The sequence below is a fragment of the Cryptomeria japonica genome, chromosome 11 (genome assembly GCF_030272615.1).
Source record: "Cryptomeria japonica chromosome 11, Sugi_1.0, whole genome shotgun sequence".
Lineage (NCBI taxonomy): Eukaryota > Viridiplantae > Streptophyta > Pinopsida > Cupressales > Cupressaceae > Cryptomeria > Cryptomeria japonica.
In genome coordinates this window covers 576,813,221-576,829,307 of record NC_081415.1, presented here as the reverse complement: position 1 = coordinate 576,829,307, position 16,087 = coordinate 576,813,221, and positions in this window count along the sequence as shown.

Here is a 16,087-nt window from a genome sequence, read left to right as displayed (position 1 = left end):
CTTAATTAACGTATATTTTCAAATATATAATAATTATTGTTCAGTCATTAATTTATTAATTTAGGTATATATATATAGAGATATATATACTAGTTAATATCTTTAGATCGTGTATTTGTTTTAATATATGCAAGGGAAATTATATTTCATTGGGAAATGTTTATCTATTTCTTTTGTTTCTTTATATGTATATTTTCATTTTTGGAAAGTATATGCTAGTTTTGGAGATATGAGAGTGGTTTATTTATTTCGAAAAAGAATAAGAATGATATTTTATTTTGAACAATAAATATCATATTTAGTTGATTAATGGTTAGTTAATTATATTCATGTGAATTTGGTTCAAAACTCATGATGAAGTAATTATGTTATGTTATGATGCATATGATCTTAGCAAGATAGAAGAACCATGAATGACCTGTACCTAAACAAGGTAAACAAACTGCAATTAACTTAGATCCATTAGAAAACTGGATCAATTGGTGTGTGTAAACAATAAGAAATAAGATTGTCTTTTCCAATCTATGCCTATGGATGTTTAATTTTCTGTATTCACATTTGCTTAAGAAATGACAAGTCTTTGATTTTGTTTGTTGGACCTTGTCGTATGATTGATTTGGGTACCTGCTTATGTCCTTGATCTCAAGTTTTGATTGATGTCTTGTGATGGTGTTGTAACTAGTCATGTCCTTTATGCGGGTGTCGAATGTTGATTCGTGGTTGACCATAGCTGGTCAGGTCTCTAGTTAGAGTATCATCAATCAGCGCACCTCATATGAAGTCTTGTTTGACCAAGTGGGTATTCCTACTGTTTTGAATTTTGTTTGCTTGACCTTGTGTATTCCTGGGTTTTAGGAGTTGTTTGCTTATGGTCTAGTGTCATATGAGAAAGTGGCTTTCGATTGGGGGTTTCGCCCAAAGTGGTTGATGGGTAACCCATTGAAGTGTGTCTAAATAAGTGATAACATAATAGAATATTAGAGAGTTAGTTATTGAATCAATAAGTAAGTTAATTGTGCCTCGCGTATGGGAGGAGTGCTAGTATAGTCTCGACATGCAGTGAGAAGGCCTGAAATTACAAACCATCATCTTTGTCTTCACGAAAGGATGTGTGGGTCCACATGGGGCTTGGATGGGCTGGAGGTTTAGAATAGGTTGCTAGGGTAACCCAGTGGATGGGTCCGAAACCTATGAAGACCTGTCATGGTAACCATACCAGGTTATGTGATCACACTTGTCCCTTATGCTTGCTAGTGTGTTGTTGTGTTGTCTTGATAGGAGCATGGTTGTGGAGTCATCCTGATGTTTATTGCCCTCATGAGAATGCGATATTCATGTGACACCATGGGATGCTTATGATGGGTTGCAAAGATTTAGTTTCACGGATGCTCCAATTGATCTTTTATTATTGCTTCTTATTATGTTCAGTTGGATCCTTTCCTATTTAGGGATCATTCATGTATTTATTTGAACAATGTGGTCGTATGTATTATTGGTTATGTTCACCTTGATGGCGGGATTGTAAATGATGTGAACCTTATATATTCTTCACTATTGATTAAGTATTAGAGGGGTCTTGCAGTTGAGCAGACCCGGAGATGTAGCCCTGTAGGGGTGAACTCCGATATCATTTCGGTGTTATGTTATGTTTATATTCTTATGTTCCCTTTTTAAATTAGCATGTATGGATGGTATTATGTTAGAATGTAAATGTGGATTAGATGAAGTTAATCTTAAATGCATATATGCAGTCATCTTATTTAAATGCAGTAGTTTGGATCATGAGAGAATGTAGATTTGATTAATGGAATATAATCAGTTGTTGATAATGAAATTAAAGTATGTAATGAAATTAGATGCATAAATTAAGTTTAAATGAAAGTTTGAACGTAATGTATGGTTAAATTGTAATGGATGAACCTTATCATGGTATCTGTAATTTTAATTCATTGAACAAATTATATCCTTGTTTAAAGTAATAACATGTAATTAAGTTAATCTTCTTAATTGGATTAATTATCGTGAGTTGAGTTAAATGTTAAGTTAAGTAATCATGTTGGGAAACTCTTTAGGTAATTTTTAGTCTTTCGCTGTGTTATTTGATCTCATGATAACTCGTTGTAACATTATGTTGTGTTTAGAACTCTTAAAAAAAATATTTGCGCTCTATTCTTGAGTTTTAGCCTTATCCCTTCGGGGTTTCCTGACGGGGCATTACATTTGGTATCAAAGCCCAAGTTGCAAACACTGGGATCTCTAGTGTCGCTCGAGCCCTTAGTTGGTGTGAGGTGTATAGACCTTATGTTGTTTGCTTGTCTTCCTTTTGTATGCGTGTGATTGAGACATAGGATCTTGAAGATCTGTAGGGCTTGTGCTTTGTTCTTTTTGCATATTCTTTTGAGCAAACCTTAAATGTGTGTGACATGTGTGTTCACACCTTTTTCTCACCTTCTTGATATTAGTACTTTCGTGTGATTATATGTGCTTGTTTTAAGGTTATGATCTAGCTTAGTGTTGTCCACTTGAAGGACTTGTATGGTAGATGTTGAATGCTTATTTTGTAGCAAATTGAATGATTATCTTCCTTCCTCCTCTTTCTCTCTAGAAAATAAAATGTTTGTTATATGTGTAATTATCTCTTATGTGAGTTTCTTATTGCAAGAGAAAGGCTGTGACTTCTTGAACTCTTATGTGAACCTTATGATGCTTTTGTGTTTTTAAATAATAAAATGGCTATGGGTTTAAAAGTTCATTTTGATTATTGGGACAAAATTGTATGTTTACATTAAAGAATTCTCCATGTGTCTTGTAGGAGTAACATAATTAAATTCTATCTTAAGTAATGTGCATTAATGTGCGAATAGTTGTTATGTGAAACTGTCTGGTATGTAAAAGATGTAAAAAAAAAAGGGAACATATTATAGTGGCTAAGAGTGTATTAATGCATTCCATGAAAGATTGTTTTATGTGTTTCATTATACCGACTCAATTGAGGACCTATTTTAACAATGCTACATTGAACTTGCTTTTGGACATAATTGACTTATTATGATTAGAAAGTGAAAATGAAAAGCTTGTCTGATGTGCATGCGTTAATATATATTATTTAGTTGATATTTTCTTGTTTACCTTCTCATCATACCTTAGATTTTCAAAGAAAGGTTACAGATTATGATATGTTTTGTATTGAATTAAAAGTAGTGAGTGTTCGCATGAGGTTTTGTATTATCGAAAAGATTGTTTGACTTGATTTCTTGTTTGGAAAACTAGAACATTACATTGCAACCATAATAATTGAAAATGTCATGTTAGGCCTATTGGCATTCTTAAAAAAAATTGGCAGTGAAATGAAAACCGTGCAATTAAAATGATAAACTTATAGTGAGAAATTTTATAATGTTGTGTGATCTTGTTAAATCTTGTGCTTATGTAAGAAATGGTTTGACTATCAAACTCTCTTTCCCTTCTCTTTGCCTAGATTATAAGATTTTTAGAAATGCTACTAAAGGGTGCATTGTTTTAAATAGAATGTTTATAAAACATGTGAAATTATATTTTTGCATTTTGGCTTCATATTGGAAGATGAAAGTCTTACGCTTTGGAAAGAAATTTGCATAGTTACTAATGTGGTTATGAATGCTTAGTGGAATTAGAGAAAGATATATGAATGACGTTATTTCTTTATGTAATTTTGAATTGTAAAGAATTTCAGTACTTGTATTCTAGAATAAAATTTATTCAGTTATTCATGTGGAAAGCATAATTAAAACCTTACTTGAGTAGATGATAGTGTACTGAAAAGTACTCCTCATAAATGTGACTAAACCAGTATTGGTGCTTTTTTTGTGTATTGTAAGAAACTTTTTCTTGCTATATGTGCCCATGGGATGGTGAAGTAATTAGCCATGGAGGATATGTTTGCTTATGAGCATGGGAAACCATACTGTTTATGTGATGTTTCTTATTTGTTACCCTACTGAGTACCAAACCTCGGGTTGATGGTAATTTAGTATGTTAAGGGGTAGTATTAGAAGTCACCATTCCTTAAATAGTATGGATCAATGTATGAGTTACAATGTCAGCACAAAGCGACTTTAGCTTCTCTATTTCAAGGAAAAATATAGTTATACAATGAAATTGTATTACAGGTGTCCTCAATACTTTTCCTTTTGATGAATCTATTTATAAGGTTTATGTGTACCAGCCCATCCCTCCCCTTTATCTGAGCATTCTGATGGTAGTTCTTGAGCATAGTGTTGGTGTATTTTTGAGGATCTTTTGCCTTGTCTTCATGAAATGTAGGTTTTGTCCACATGAGCTGCCAGTTAGTAGGTGTTGGTAGACATGTGGGTGGACCTTAGCCATGTATACCTTTGGCTTACGACAAGTATCCTGAGAGGTACGTCGCTATGCGGGGTGTGACCTGCACATGCCCTTTTTTGTGAGGTACACTACCATGTGAGATACGTCCATTGTGTGCCTTTTCCACTTGGATTATAGCCATGTTGTGCTAAGACACGATGCAGGATGTAGTAGACATTGCCATGCGGCCTACCGACTGGTTTAGGATAGAGCCATGCTGCGTGACGACGTGATGCAGGGTGATGTCAAGGTGCACACTGCCATGCCATGTGGATGTATGACTAGGCCACAACATATGATGAGCTACTGGGATAGCTAGACGATTGTTCCTTCCTTCCTTGTTGGTGGCTAGATGCTAGTCACATAGTGATGCTATGTGCAATTATCATATTCTTATTTATTTCCTTGTGGACCAGTAATTTATTTTATTTTGACTTTGAAGGTTTAGCCATGATCTTGTGATCTTTTGCTTACTTGATTTGGTGTTGCAATTCTAGATTATTTTATTGCCTTACTGTTGGAATTGATGATTATTATCCTTTTTCTTCTGTACTTTTGTGGCTAAACCGATTTATCCTTATTGTTTTCGTATGCTGGTCTTGTGTTGAAATTTGAATTCCTCTCCAAGAATGTAGGAGACGGTCTTGGTTGAGTGTATATGAGGAAGTAGACGTAGGGAACCTTGAGGATGGGGGTATGTGAGGCTATGATACAGCTAGGATCCACTACCTACCTATGTGTGGTGACTATCTCTTGGAGGCTAACCACCTTACACAACAAGGGATGTTCACGAGGGTCTTGTATGAAAGGTACACATGTGGTCTTATGTGGTCCTATGGATTATTAATTTAAAACTGCATATGTAATTTTATTAGTTTTAACATATGTCTTGTATTGTCGTAATAAGTCCTAAGGGGTGCAAATGTGTCGTATGGGGCCTTGTCTAGTCCTAAGGGTTCACCCATGTGTTAGAAAACTTTTGTGACCCCTTTGGACCACATAAGACCCTTTCAACACCATTTTGTCTTATGTGGTCATAATAGCTCCTAAGGGGCCCTGTGTGGTCCTAAGGGGTCACCCATGTGTTAGAACACATGTGTGACCCCTTAGGACAACATAAGACCCCTTTCAACACAATTTGGTCTTATGTGGTCCTAATAAGTCCTATGGGGTGCACATGTGTTGTAAGGTGCCTTGTGTGGTCCTAAGGGGTCACCCATGTATTACAACACATATGTGACCCCTTAGAACCACATAAGACATATGTATCATAAGGGGCTTTGTGTCATCCTAAGGGGTGACACATGTGTGGCCCCTTAGGAGGACATAAGACCCCTTGTGACACCATTTGGTATTATGTGGTCTTAATGGGTGCAGATGTGTCGTAAGGGGCCTTGTATGGTCCTAAGCGGTCACCCATGTGCTAGAACACATGCATGACCTCTTATGACCAAAGAAGTCCCCTTTCGACACCATTTGGTCTTATGTGGTCCTAATAGGTCCTAAGGGGTGCACATGTGTTGTAAGGAGCATTGTATGTTCCTACGGGGTCACCCATGTGTTAGAACATATGCGTGACCCCTTAAGATGACATAAGACACCTTGCGGTACCATTTTAGTCTTATGTGTTCCTAATAGGTCCTAAGGGGTGCACATGTGTCATAAGGGGCCTTGTGTAGTCCCAAGGGGCCTTGTGTGGTCGTAAGGGGTATTAATTTACAATTGCATATAAAATTTAACTTATTTCAACATATGTCTTATATGGTTGTAATAGGTCCTAAGAGGTGTAGATGTGTCCTAAGGGACCTTGTGTGTTCCTAAGGGGTCACCCATGTGTTAGAACACATTTGTGACCCCTCAGGACCACATAAGACCCTTTTCGACATCATTTGGTCTTATGTGGTTGTAATAAGTTCTGAGGGGTGCACATGTATTGTAAGTGGCCTTGTGTGGTCCAAAGGGGTCACCCATGTGTTAGAACACATTAGTGACCCCTTAGGACCACATAAGACCCCTTTCGATGCCATTTGGTCTTATGTGGTCCTAATAGATCTTAAGGGGTGCACATGTGTCGTAAGGGGCCTTGTGTGGTCCTAAGGGGTCACCCATGTGTTAGAACATATGCATGACCCATTAGGACCACATAAGTCCCCTTTCAACACCATTTGGTCTTATGTGGTCCTAATAGGTCCTAATGGGTGCATATGTGTCATAAGGAGCCTTGTGTGGTCCTAAGCTATCACTAATGTGTTAGAACACATGTGTTACCCCTTAGGACGACATAAGGCACCTTGTGATACCATTTGGTCTTATATGATCCTAATAGGTCTGGAGGGGTGTAGATGTGTCGTAAGGGGCCTTGTGTGGTACTAAGTGGTCACCCATGTGTTAGAACACATGTGTGACCCCTTACAACCATATAAGACCTCTTTTGACACCATTTGGTCTTATATAGTCCTTATAGGTCCTTAGGGGTGCATATGTGTCGTAAGGGGCCTTATGTCCTTCAAAGGGGTCACCCATGTGTTAGAACACATGCATGATCCCTTAGGACCACATGAGACCCCTTTCAAGCCCATTTGGTCTTATATGGTCTTAATAGGTCCTAAGGGGTACAAATGTGTCGTAAGGGGCCTTGTGTGGTCCTAAGGGGCACCCATGTGTTAGAAGACATGTGTGACCCCTTAGGACGACATAAGGTGCCTTGGGACACCATTTGGTCTTATATAGTCCTAATAGGTCTGAAGGGGTGCATATGTGTTGTAAGGTGCCTTTTGTGGTCCTTAGTGGTCACCCATGTGTTAGAACACATGCGTGACCCCTTACGACCATAGAAGACCCCTTTCGACACCATTTGGTCTTATGTGGTCCTAATAAGTCCTAAGGGGTACACATGTGTAGTAAGGGGCCTTGTGTGGTCCTAAGGGATCACCCATGTGTTATAACACATGTGTGACCCCTTAGGACCATATAAGACCCCTTGTGACACCATTTGGTCTTATGTGGTCATAATAGGTCCTAAGGGGTGCACATGTGTCTTAAGGGGCCTTGTGTGGTCCTAAGGGATCATATAAAATAATTATATACACCTTAGGATGTATACATACACATACATGCATACACCTCAGGACATCCTATTAGGGGTCATGTGTGGTCCTGAGGGGTCACACGTGTGTGACCCCTCAGGACCACACACGACCCCTGATAGCATGTTCGGAGGTTTATGTATGTCCTAGTGTTGATATAATTATTTTATGTGTATTTATGTATGTCTATGTACATGTAGATATGTACATATATGTGTGTGTGTGTGTGTGTGTGTGTGTGTGTGTGTGTGTGTGTGTGTGTGTGTGTGTGTGTATGTATGTATGTAGACCGATGTATGTATGCTTATCTATGTATTTGTATGTATTTTTAGTTACATGTATGTGTATGTCCCAAGGTGTACATATAATTATTTTATATGTATGTATATGTATGTATGTAGGTAGGTATGTATGTTTGTGTATGTATTTATATGTATGTGTGTATTTATGTACATGTATGTATTTATTTTCTAATATTCTAAACTAATATTATACAATAAATGCCCCCCAAAAAATTAAATATCTATTTTAAAAAAAATTAAAAAAATAATTTCCTATCAAAAAATTAATTTTCTACTAAAAACTATTTAAAAAAAAAAGCATAAATTAGTATGATATAATAAATACATTAATTTTTTTTTTAAAAGTACTTACCATTGAAAGCCTTTCGGTCAAACCTCTGGAACTCTTTTCGCCCTCCTACTCATCTCCGAGCCACTTAATGCAAAATGAGGGGCTTGGGTGGATTTTGGGTTTTATATAGGGCAAGGGGTTTCTGGCCAGAAACGTTACGGCCATAACCCTTTCGATTGGAACGTTTCTAGGTGGAAACCCCTTGCCACACGAGCGTTGCATGGCTTAAATATATATATAGTGTGAAAGATTGCTTTTGGGATTTTATTTTAATTAAAAATATTTTACGCTCATTAATATTTTGAAATATAAATGTTAGTTTTGTAATATTGAGAAAATTAGAAATTAAATGAGGAAGAGAAAGCATTTTGATTTTTCTAATTAGAAAAGCAAGTTTAGAATATTTGAATAGTTTGAAAAGAATGATTTTTCATTTTATTTAAAAGAAATTGTTTTAAATTCAAAGTGAAGAGATTAGGTCAAATATTCTTCCATTTTAACCTAGGTTTGAAAATATTTTGGGAAATTTTTTTTGGAGAGCATTTTTGGAAATATTTTGGGAGGAGGACTTTTGGAGGAAAATTTTGCATTCCAAAATTTGGGGTTTTTTTTAGTTTGGTTGAAGGATTTCTACAGGGGGGGAAATTGGTAGCTCTTTCCAAATTTTTATCTAGGAAAGCTTAACCAGTTTGGTTGAAGGATTTCTACAATCGGGAAAATTGGTAGCTCTTCCCAAACTTTCATCCAGGAAAGCTTAACCAAGTTGGATTATTTGATCTGTTATTTTGTTTAATAAAATAAATAAATTGGGAAATGAAATGTTCTTTGTGAATTCTTGTTTGTTTTATTGTTTTGATTGTTTGAATTTGTTCATTAAATCTACCTGAAAAAAAATTAAAAAATCCAACTGATATAACATATTTGGGGGTTTAAATTTAATTAGTTTCCATTTTTTAAATTTGGGGAAAAATGAAATGGACAGGAAAACTTTTCATGATTTTGTTATTTGATTTCCAATTTCTGGTTGAATATGGTTTTGATTCATGTTTTATTTCCATTAAATTTGAACTGGAAGAAATTATTTTGGTTTAAAAATGATTCCCTCGCATGTTGTTATGCTGCCAAATTTTGTTCCAAAATGAAACCCCTCTAGAAGTTTTTATTATGCTATTTCAGAATGTCAACGATATCTCCAAATTTACAAACTGAGTTTCTACGAAAGTTTTTTGGTTTTTTGGTGACTTTGCATTCTAACTTGTGTATAAATTTTGTAAAAATCAAGTTCTGGGTTTTTGAGAAATGATAGAAACCACGTGGCTATTAAAACAATTTTTTTTTATTACATTTAAATTTTGTTTTTTTAAATGTTTTATTATTATTAAATTTTAATAAATTTATTTTATTAATTATATATTATTAATTAATGTGTATTAGTAAATATGTGTTAATTGCGATAATTTATATATTAATATATATTATTAATTATATATTAATTACTGATTCTTAATTAACGTATATTTTCAAATATATAATAATTATTGTTCAATAATTAATTTATTAATTTAGGTATATAAATAGAGAGATATATATACTAATTAATATCTTTAGATCGTGTATTTGTTTTAATATATGCAAGGGAAATTATATTTCATTGGGAAATGTTTATCTATTTCTTTTGTTTCTTTATATGTCTATTTCCATTTTTGAAAATTATATGCTGGTTTTGGAGATATCAGAGTGGTTTATTTATTTCTAAAAAGAATAAGAATGATATTTTATTTTGAACAATAATATCATATTTAGTTGATTAATGGTTATTTAATTATATTCATGTGAATTTGGTTTAAAGCTCAGGATGAAGGAATTATGTTATGTTATGATGCATATGATCTTAGCGAGATAGAAAAACCATAAACAACCTATACCTAGAAAAGGTAAACAAACTGCAATCAACTTAGATCCTTTAGAAAATTGGATCAATTGTTGTGTGTAAACATTGTCTTTTCCAATCTATGCCTATGCATGTTTAATTTTCTGTATTCGCATTTTCTTAAGAAATGACAAGTCTTTGATTTTGTTTGTTTGACCTTGTCGTATGATTGATTTGGGTACCTGCTTATGTCCTTGATCTTGAGTTTTGTTTATTGTCTTGTGATGGTTTTGTAACCAGTCATGTCCTTTATGCAGGTGTCAAATGTTGATTCGTGGTTGACCATAGATGGCCAGGTCTCTAATTAGAGTATCATCAATCAGTGCACCTCGTATGAAGTCTTGTTTGACCAAGTCGGTATTCCTACCATTTTGAATTTCGTTTTCTTGACCTTGTGTATTCCTGGGTTTTAGGAGTTGTTGGCTTATGGTCTAGTGTCATATGGGAAAGTGGCTTTCAATTGGGGGTCGCACCCAAAGTGGTTGTTGGGTAACCAATCGAAAGTGTGTCTAAATAAGTGATAACCTAATAGAATATTAGAGAGTTAGTTATTGAATCACTAAGTAAGTTAATTGTGCTTCGCGTATGGGAGGAGTGCTAGTACAGACTCGACATGCAGTGAGAAGGCCTGAAATGGCAAACCATCATCCTTGTCTTCACAAAAGGATGTGTGGGTCCACATGGCGCTTGGATGGGCTGGAGGTTCAGAATAGGTTGCTAGGGTAACCCAGTGGATGGGTCTGAAACCTATGAAGACCTGCCATGGTAACCATACCAAGTTATGTGATGACACTTGTCCCTTATGCTCGCTAGTGTGTTGTTGTGTTGTCTTGATAGGAGCATGGTTGTGGAGTCGTCCTGATGTTTATTGCCCTCATGAGAGCTTGATATTCATGTGAGACCATGGGATGGTTATGATGGGTTGCAAAGATTTAGTTTTGCAGATGCTCCAGTTGATCTTTTATTATTGCTTCTTATTATGTTCAGTTGGATCCTTTCCTATTCAGGGATCATTCACGTATTTATTTGACCAATGTGGTCATATGTATTATTGGTTATGTTCGCCTTGATGGCGGGATTGTAAATGATGTGAGCCTTATGTATTCTTCACTATTGATTAAGTATTAGAGGGGTGTTGCAGTTGAGCAAACCCAGAGATGTAGCCCTCTAGGGGAGAACTCCGAGATCATTTCGGTGTTATGTGATGTTTATGTTCTTATGTTCCCTTTTTAAATTAGCATGTATGGATGACATTATGTTAGAATGTAAATGTGGATTAGATGAAGTTAATCTTAAATGCATATATGCAGTAATTTGGATCATGAGAGAATGTAGATTTGATTAATGGAATGTAATCAGTTGTTGATAATGAAATTAAAGTATGTAATAAAACTAGATGCATAAATTAAGTTTAAATGAAAGTTTGAACATAATGTATGGTTAAATTATAATGGATGAACCTTATCATGTTATCTATAATTTTAATTCATTGAATAAATTATATCCTTATTTAAAGTAATAACATGTAATTAAGTTAATCTGCTTAATTGGATTAATTGTCGTGAGTTTAATTAAAGGTTAAGTTAAGTAATCATGTTGGGAAATTCTTTAGGTATTGTTTAGTCTTCCACTGTGTTATTTGATCTCATTATAACTTGTACCGTTATGTTGTGTTTAAAACTCTTTAAAAATATATATATTTGCACTCTATTCTTGAGTTTTAGCCTTATCCCTTCGGGGTTTCCTGGTGGGGCATTACAACAACTATTGTTCCTATGCATAAATAATTATTCTATTCTACATATTTTGAACAAAATTCAATAAGTTACAAACCTTTGGATCTTTGAAGTCTTAATATGGCAATTTTTTATGTAGCTCTAGTTGGTCAACCAAATCTTAATAGATTCAATTAAGAAGTGAGCTAGATCATGAAGCATAAGTATTTTTCTATTAAAGAATAATAAAATAGAAGTGAGACATCTCTCAAAAACAAATTTATATGTAAGAATGACATTTAAATTTAATCCAACCCAAAAAATAAACAAGAAACTATTGTTGATAGTGAGGAACCATGTTAATTGACAACATCCTAGAATTATTCAATGAATAAGGAAGTATTATTTTTATTTGAGATTTACAATACAAAAAAGGAAAGCTTAATATCAAATTCGCATATAGGTTTGGATGACTCATGAAGCTCTTGAAAGATTGATGTATCTATCACAAGATTCAAATAAGAGATGGCCACTTTAGTGGTGTTAGGTTCATAATCTTGTTTGGCTAGTAACCTCTAATATAAAGACTTGACTTTGACATAAAAGCTAGTGCATTAATACTCATACTATTTTCTCAATTGGTTTTGTGTTAATTTTGAGTGGTCTTGTTATACTTGTTATGTTTATTCCAAACCAACATTTGTATTTGTTTAACATAAGCTACATTGTGAGCCCATATTCCATAGGTCTTAGGATCAATTTTATAACTAGAAAATAAGATATCTAAATTAGTGAAAATAATTTAGGAGGAAACATGGGGACATGTTGAACTTTACAGGGGGAGAGATGACCTTTAAATAAAAATAAAAATAAAAATACCTGAGTTAAACAAAAGAAATGTTAGAACCATTTTCTATGAAGAACTTTGTGGGTGGTCATAACCTACTAGTATATCCATATTTTAAAAAAATAGGTAAATTATGTCGAGAGATGTCTTATAATAATAGGAAATTTGACGATTGCCACAATATTAGTAGTGTACAAGAGTTTAGCAAACAAAGATAATAATAGAGCTGCTTAAGTATGGATAATAATTGATTGTTCCCTTTTAAATATTATGACACTCTTCCACTATCATTTGAATGTAACGGTTTCATATAGTTGAAGACAAGTGGTGAGGGTTCTATTGTTTTTGGAGTGATAATATAACACCTCCACAAAAACTTAAAGATGACACATTTCATGCATTTACCCATCATTTGCATGTCAAATTGTTTCAAAACTGAATTTTTATTTACAGATATTTAGATGTCATTGTAGATGCCTCTTGGCATAATTATTGTTTCTTTTAAGATAGTAGTAATATATAAATTTTAAGTACTATTCTTATCTAATGTACCTTTTTGTTGGACTTGATCAACCCAATAACCTTGTACATGTGATTTATTTAATGGTAAAAGAGGATACTCATATAGTCTGGAATGCATGATTATCATCTTGATATATATGTTGAATATATAATGATGAGTGACTACATAGTATGGGATATGCATGCCATTCAAGAAGTAATGTCATGTTAACATAGGATGATAAATTTAAATTTAATGTTGAAGTTACATGTTAAAAATATCCATATTAAAGAAAATAGATTGTGTAATAAGACAAATGGATGAAGTTGAAATATATAAGATTAAGCATTCTTAATTTTTTCAATTGTAAATTTGGAATATACTTATAAGTAATATATGTATTTATAGTTCTTACTCATAGTTTTGAATGACAAAAATGATTCTCTTGAAATCATTTATTAGTTTAAAATAAATAAATAAAGGTAAAAGAGATCAATAAATCAAAAGAAGAAAATAATGTATTTGATGCAATATAATTATTCAATCTTGGCATGTTTGATTATTGATTATATATTTGTTGAATTGTGATGCAAATACATATCTCATGCTACTAAGGACAATAGCTAAATTACAGGGGATAATTGAACTATGTGACTTTTTCTCCAAGAGAAGATGAAGTGATGAAATAACTCATTTAGAATTAAAAAGGGAGATAAAAAATTAAGGATATTATAATCCTTTAGTTTAAATAAAGGTTAATAAATAATGATTATGAAAAAACTCTCTTAAAAGAGAGTTATAATTATGTTTATTAAAGGGTAAATAATGGTGACCTTTTCAAAAGGGTGTGATGGTTTGGAGACCACCCCTTAAAAGGTTATATAAGTCATTTATGTGAGACTTGGAAGGGGCACGGAAATCACTCATGGAAGAAGAAGAAGGTGGTGGCTTGGTGGGCTATGTGCATTAGTGAGAAGGGGCACACAATGTGTGTCCAACTCAAGGTACAATGTACACTCGAGAGTGTCCTGATCAGGGTTGTGTATACACACACACACACACACATATACACACATATATACATAGACATACATACATACACACACACATATATACACATATACACATACATACACATACATACAGACACATACATACATACATACATATATGTATGTATGTATGTATGTATGTATGTACGTACATATATATACATATATACACATATATATACATATATACACATATATATACATATATACATACACACACATATATACATATATATACATATATACATATATACATATATATACATATATACATATATACATATATATATACATATATACATATACACATATATATATATATACATACATATATACGTATGCATATATATATGTGTGTATATGTATATGTGTATATGTATATGTATATATATATATGTATGTATGTGTGTGTGTATACATATGTACATATATACATATATACATATATATACATATATACATATATGTATATATGTATATATATATGTATATATGTATATATGTACATATGTATACACACACACACACACACACACATATATATATATAAACATATATACATATATACATATATACATGTGTTTTTCTTGTTGTGAAGGTATGTAGGGTTTTGTGTAAAAACTAGTTTCCTTCATGGGGTGCCATAGCCATAAAGGACCCAAGGCCACTGGAATCTTTTAAGAGTGAGAATGACCATTCCAAGTACTCAAGATTAACATAAGTATTGGAAACCTTGATGCTATAAGATATTGAGAAGGTTTTATATATGATTTGATGATAATATGGTTGAGTTATGTGGCTATGCTATTTAATTTATTATGTTAACAATTGACTTTATAATTCTTATTAGATTACTCCATGTTTATTTACATCTAGTTTAATTTTATGACATCTTATTGTAGCATCAGAAATTAGGAATCATCAAAACAAGTAGATCAATCAAAACACTAAACATGATAACTCAATCAAAAGAACTCTCATTGAAATGAACCTAATTCCAAAGCACATTCAATAGAGGCACAAAAACAAAGCATTTAAAAGAAAATGTCATGCAAACCATATAACAATTCGGATGCTTCTTCCATGCGGCTCCATTGTTGTTCTTTCCTCTTCAATGGGTTTGTGGATCTCACTTACAAGTGCTCACACAATTGAAAGCAAGATTGATGAAAGGCTCAAGAGTACTAGAAGCGTAAGTTCGGTAGTTTGATAGAAAATTCGGATTTCGGGATCAAGGATCAAGGGATTTGATTGAAGAAAATCATCCAATTTATAGAGAAATTGGAGAAAAAGACAAGATTAGCATGATGAGATTCAAATGGAAATTCAAATCAAGAATAGCAAAATTATGACATGTCTATGACAAATTGCTATGCAAGGACTTATGACGATTTATGACAATTTATGACAAATTGCTATGCAAAGATTTATGACAAGAATTTGAAATAGAAATAGACATTTAGGAATATAGGAGAATTTAGAAAATTAGGAAATTAGAGAATTAGTGAATTAATCAATAATTTTTCATTTATTAATTAATTCACTCACAAAGAGGAATAATTAGCCAATTAAATGAATATTTAATTGTAATGAGAAAACTTAGGATTAATAAATAATTTAGTAATCCTAGAGGAAGAAATGACAAATTAGGTTAAATGAATAAATCATAAAACCTTAGAAGGCGAATTAGCAATGCGAGGATGACAATTAGGTCCTGATTGAAGATAATTAATGTCGATCATGATTTTAAATTGATAAATGACCAATGCGATAGACAATTTGATTGAGAAATGCGCCAATTGACAAGGAACAATGACAAATTGATCCAAATTGACATAATTGAGACAGACAACGATCGATGACCAAATTGATCGCAAAATGACAAAATTGATAAGAGGACAACGATCGATGATAAATCGATCGCAAATGACAAGATCGAACATGACAACGATCGATGACA